Source organism: Dermacentor variabilis, chromosome 3 (assembly GCF_050947875.1).
Source record: "Dermacentor variabilis isolate Ectoservices chromosome 3, ASM5094787v1, whole genome shotgun sequence".
NCBI classification, from domain to species: Eukaryota; Metazoa; Arthropoda; class Arachnida; order Ixodida; family Ixodidae; genus Dermacentor; species Dermacentor variabilis.
This window is the reverse complement of record NC_134570.1, coordinates 42,998,069-43,004,143: the sequence shown is the minus strand read 5'-3', so window position 1 is coordinate 43,004,143 and position 6,075 is coordinate 42,998,069. Positions and strand designations below refer to the sequence as shown.

General features: G+C 43.3%; 1 non-coding gene across 1 annotated transcript; it reads left to right on the top strand.

Annotated features, from left to right (window-relative positions):
- Positions 1-4,804: 4,804 nt before the first annotated feature.
- Positions 4,805-4,877, top strand: TRNAR-UCG (transfer RNA arginine (anticodon UCG)). The gene has a single exon. It is a non-coding gene; the product is annotated as a tRNA-Arg (tRNA).
- The last annotated feature ends 1,198 nt before the right edge of the window (positions 4,878-6,075 follow it).

The following is a 6,075-nucleotide window of genomic DNA, read 5'->3' as shown; positions in this document are numbered from 1 at the left end:
CGTGTCTTCAGACTTTTTTTTTTCTGCGCGGAATGAGTGGCCGTCGAAGCCACGGTAGCCACGACTCATTGCCATCGCACGCTCAGTGATCGACAAATGACCTTCCACTTTATCTGCATCAGTTTTGAACTTCTGCTCATCCGTCCGTCAGTGCATTTCTTTTTTACTCTGAAAAGGAGCGAGTGCTGATTGAAATGTGCTGCTGAGGAAAAAGGAAGCTTGAAAATGGCGCAGCTGTAATACAGCCAACTAGTTCCAAATTTAGCTACATGTCCGTGCGCGTGCTTATAGTGGATGCGTGTGAGCACATACTGCGAACATGCGGCCACACGTGATCGGTGCGTAAACATCCGTAAAGTGAAACGCGCAGTTCTAAAAGACGCTCATTGAAGAGCGCACGCAAGTACAGATAAAGAGAGCGAGACGGGAAGTATAAAGACTCATAAAATCGCACTTCTGCCGCGCGACCGGACACAGGACGTATATGCAGAGAGCGTAAACGAGAACGAAATAGTTTTAGTGCAGCGATTCAGTGGCGTACATAGATGCATGAAAAACGTAAAATGTTCCGCATAGCGAATGAATGGCAAATGCCAAATTCTGTTCAGCTATGCTATCAGCTATCAGCTAAGAAACTGCCTCTGGATATAGCTGAACTCAAAATGTTTCAATCATCATTGAACACGAAGTTTGAGACTTTGGATGCTCGTGTATCTTCTCTGGAGTCGCCCTCGAAGTCTATTAGTGGTGCGCAGGCTGCTAATGACAACCTACACACTCAAATCCAGCAATTAAAAACGCTATCTCAACTTCCTCGTGCAGAAACGATAATTTAGGAAACAGGTCGAGTAGAGACAACTTTATTTTACATAGTCTCAGCGAGGGCCCTAACGAGAATTATGAGGAACTTTCTCACAACATAGCTAAGTGGTTCCAGGACGCTCTTAAGATTGCATGTCCCCGTATGGAAAGGTGTCATAGACTCGGCAATATCTTCAGGGGCCGGTCACGTGCCGTTATTGTGAAGCTCCTTGATTTTCAGGATAAGGTGCTGCTGCTGAGGTTCGCAATATTCGCAAGAAGCTCTTGGAAGCGTCCTCCTAGCATAGGTATAGTGGCTCATCTGTGGAACGTTGATTTGGTAATGTCCTTATTGACAGCGTACGATACGATTGGGATACCACATCCAATGCTCTCGCCTGATCACCTGCTAGCTCAACTAAACCAGCCGAAACACATGCTAGGGCCAAATCTCCTTGACCTGACGATACTGGCAATAAACTTTCCATTTTAAACATTAGTGCAAGAAGCCTTGTCAGCAATTTCCTTAAATTTCTTTCCTTTGTCTCGTCTTACTCGCCACATTTTATCGGTTTTACTTAGACGTGGTTACATGATGGTGTGCATGATCCTGAAGTAACCCTCCCTGGCTTCAAAGTAGTCCGGGGAAACATGAAATTCTGGAGAGGAGGCGGTGTTGCTCTAACTCTTCAATCTCACCTCCACTTTTCTACACTCCCTGCCCGGCCTGATGCTGAGCCTTTGTGGTGTAAAGTCCAACTTGAAGATACGTCTTTGGTTACAAGGGTCGTTGACCGTCCGCCTGGTTCTAATGTTGAGTATTTACACAACCCAAGTGAATTCTTGCATAGTTATGATACTTCATGCAACGCTATCTGCATGGGCGAGTTTAACGCTCCTGGTGCTGATTGGTCTTCTATGAAAGTGAGCGGACGCGAAGTAGCTATCGGGCGGGAGTTGGTCGAGATTTCATTGTCCTGTGGCCTGCACCAGAAGATTAAGGATTTCACTCGGCAAACTTTAGTCCTTGATCTTGTTTTTCTTACTGCTTTTTAATGACGGTTATGAATGCGATGTTATTGATCGAACATTTGAGCACAATACTGTGGTAATTCCATTTTCAGGCATCGTCCTTAAATGTCACCATATCTCCTGCACATTTCCTGGCTTTAAGCGCTCTGATAATTTGCCAGTAAGAGACGCTTCATGCGAATCTTTTGATGTGTTTGAAATAATAAGTGCGGCTAGTGATACTAATACCTTGACAAGTTTCTTCGAAAATCTTGTCAGTAAGTTTATCGACCTTTGCATTTCCTTAAAAACAAAGAAAATAAACACTGAAATTCCTTGGATGACTAAGGTCCTTTTCTATTTATCCCGTTGTGTGGCCAGATTACGTCGATCAAAACGCTGTGGCGACTCAACAAACCTCATGCAGTTCCATAGCGCTAAAAAGGACTTTGTTCTAATATAGTTGGTGCAAAAGAATTTTACAACAAGGTAACCTTGCCGAAATGAATGAAGGCTAACCCCCCAAGTTTTGGAAAGCTATCCTACCGCCTGGGTCATCCTCGGACACGTTGATAATTATCAATGTTCTGATACACAGACAATAGCTTCTTCTTTTAACACCTACTCCCACTCTTTCTCTACGACTGATAATTCGGTGACCCCTGCTTTTGATTCCCTACACTCGACGATGTATCACTGTATCCTGAGGGTATACTTAACTTAATCCTAAAGTTAGACACCAAGAAGTCGTATGGTCCTGACCGTCCCCCGACGTGTTTTCTCGTTCGATACTCTTTTTGGTGCAGCACTTAGATAATCATTATCTTTAGAATTCTCTTTCTAAAGACCTTTCTTTAGCCACCTTTCTTCCCTCATGGAAACTTGCCTCAATTGTCCCCTTATTTAAGTAGCTAACGTTCAATTGTTATCTAACTATAGGCCCATCTCCTTAACAGCACATGCAAGTTATTTACTCAAACACAATATTTGTAAATATAGTATGGAAGTTTTTGAAACTAACAGAATTTTCATGCGCTTTCCAGCACGACTTTAGAAGTCATCTCAGCACTATAACGCAACTGACGGAATTCGTTCACGACATCAGCAGCTCTTACGACATAGGTGACCAGATTAATGCTATATATTTATAGACTTTGCAAAGGCTCTAAACTTATGCATAATCTGTTCCTTATACTAAAAAAAATGCACCCTTGGTTGGCTGGATATCGGATTTTCTTTCCCAGCGCTAACAACATGTACGTTTGAACTCTACTAACTCACCCTTGATGCCTGTGTCATCGGGGGTTTCCCAAGGCTCAGTACTGGGTCCTCTTTTATTCCTGCTTTATATTAATGATCTCCCCCTACATACCTCAGTTAAAATACGCCTTTTTACAGACGATTGCGTGTTATATCATACAAATAAATCTCCAACTGATAATGTTGTCCTTAACATTTATATCACTGGCTTCTGTAACTGGTCCAAAGCATGGCAAATGAATGTCAACTTTTGCATAACCATCTCCACGTCCTTTACACGATGTTCATGCCCTTCCTTTTCTACCTATGCCTTTGATAATATTACTTTAATCACAGTGCTCGAATTTAAATATTTAGGTATCCCACTAAAACACAATTTGTTATGGTCGAAAGGCATTGATGTCAGCTGTAACAAGGCCCTTAAAAAACTAGGTTACTTACTTGGTACGCTGCGTTTTGCTCCTCAAGAAACTAATCTTCTAACACATAAAACCCTAATTCGCCCCATCCCGAATATGGCTGCGTGGTATGGAAGTCATACATGCACTGGGACGTCAGAAAACTAGAATCAGTGCAAAAAAAGGCAGTGTGTTTTGTTTGTAGAAGTTATGACAAGGACTTAATTTTCGCCGTGTAACTCGCTTCCCCTACTTGGTCTCACTCGTCTTGAAGAGCGTCGCAAACTTGAATGCCTAAAATTTCTTCACATGTTAATTAATGATCCTCGTCTCTCGTCTCTAGATAACTATTTGACCTTCTCCATACCCTCATCTACGAGGAGTCACTACACTCTAAGTATCTCAACCTTTTTTGCCCACACTGATTACTTTAAATACAGCTTTTTTCCGTCAACAATTACCACTGAAAGAATTCACCCAAGCTGGTTTATAAATGTTCGTATGTTTGTTATTCCTCCCACTCCTGCAATATCCTCATTGAGGCTGCAATAAGTATAGGTAAATAAATAAATGAATGAATGAATGAATGAATGAATGAATGAATGAATGAATGAATGAATGAATGAATGAATAAATAAATAAATAAATAAATAAATAAATAAATAAATAAATGTAGTTAAGCATTTGGGGGAGAAGCAGAACGTAGGGTAAAATGTAGGAACAAGAAGGGCGCGTAAGACAGCTTTCTTTTTTCAGCCATAGTGAAGGTTTTTTCAAAAAAAGAAATTAAGTGGGACAACTTGTTCGTAAGGATTTCAGTGGTAGTTTACACTGTCGTGGCGAATGTAAACTAGGTTATCTTGGGAAAGGCTTGTACAGGGCTCCTCGAAAACCCTGTGGCTGGCCCGACGACAGCGACGTGTTGATTCCTGTGTAAGCATGAGCTCCGAAATCGAACGGTCACAATCTTGGAGGCCATGGTGACAGATATCGGAGGAAACATATCAGGACCATATTGGAGTGCCCTTTTACGTATCGTCTCCTCGATCATCGGACACATTTGTAGACATTAGAGTGTTTTACATTTGGGGACGCAAGCGGCTTGCGTACACAGGAACTACGGCCTACGGTACTGCGCATGCGCAGATCCCTACGTCTGGCTCCACGCATGCGCAATACCGGCGTCCCTAGTTCTTGCGTACGCAAGCCGCTTCCGTAACCTAATCTAATACCATATGTTTTTGCCATGAAAAAGTAAGAAGAAAAAAGAAAAAAAGAAACGGAGAGGGCGAAATGACGAGCGGCCTCTGCGTGTTCGTGACGTAGTAGCGCATGTGCGCGTGGCCTAATGGATAAGGCGTCTGACTTCGGATCAGAAGATTGCAGGTTCGCGTCCTGTCGCGGACGCGTGTGTTCAGACTTTTTTTATTTTTTTGCACGGAATGAGTGGCCGTCGTAGCCACAGTAGCCACGACTCATTGCCATCGCAGGGTCAGTGATCGACAATGACCTTCCACTTTATCTGCACCAGTTTTGAACTTTTGCTCATCCGTCCGTCAGTGCATTTTTTTTTTACCCGGAAAAGGAGCGAGTGCTGATTGAAATGTGCTGCTGAGGAAAAAGGAGGCTTGAAAATGGCGCAGCTGTAATACAGCCAACTAGTTCCAAATTTAGCTACATGTCCGTGCGCGTGTTTATAGTGGATGCGTGTGAGCACATACTGCGAACATGCGGCCACACGTGATCGGTGCGTAAACATCCGTAAAGTGAAACGCGCACTTCTAAAAGACGCTAATTAGAGAGTTTTAGAATAGGGGCCCCAATAGTTTGGGGCCCTAAAGAGCTTTGCGGGTGTTACCGTTGGGGCACGTAGGAGTGAAGAGTTTTAGAATAGGGTTTTACGTTTGCGGATAGCGTCTTGCGCTGACAGCGCCACTATGGTGCCAAAGGAAAGCTATTAGAAATAATTAAATAAAATATATCATTTTATGATAGGAATAATAATTTTGACTTTCGTGTATTCGCGTTTAATTACAATTGAGAGCTTATTCTGCAAGCAGTAAGCAATTAGTTGAACTTAGTTTTGAGCACAGCAACTTTACTAGCCTTCACCAGACAAGCGTAGCCGTGTTAGGCCTACGAGCCATAATATCCACAATCGAATTCAACATCAGCGGCGTCTAATGAGTCAATCTTCATAGCACACGCTAGTTGAGAGAAAGCGATAACCGCAGTCACTTCTTCTCTATAGCTTGCGAACTTTACGCTTTACAGCGAATCGAACCCAGTTTGGTGTTAGGTTAGAGCCGTCGCTTCTATGGGTGCCGCCATGTTTGCCGACGCAAAGCTTTTGGGGCCGCTATTTGGGCTCCCGTTAAATCGGTGAAATAGCGTTCCCAACGCAAAACCCAAACGCAGTTGGCGTCTTGTGCATGCGCAGTGGCTTCGACGCTATTTCTTTGGGGCCCCAAAACGTTTGGGGCCCCTATTCTAAACCTGTCTATTGAAGAGCGCACGCAAGTACAGATTAAGTGAGCGAGACGGGAAGTATAAAGATTCATAAAACCGCACTTCTGCCACGCGACCGGAAACAGGACGTATATGC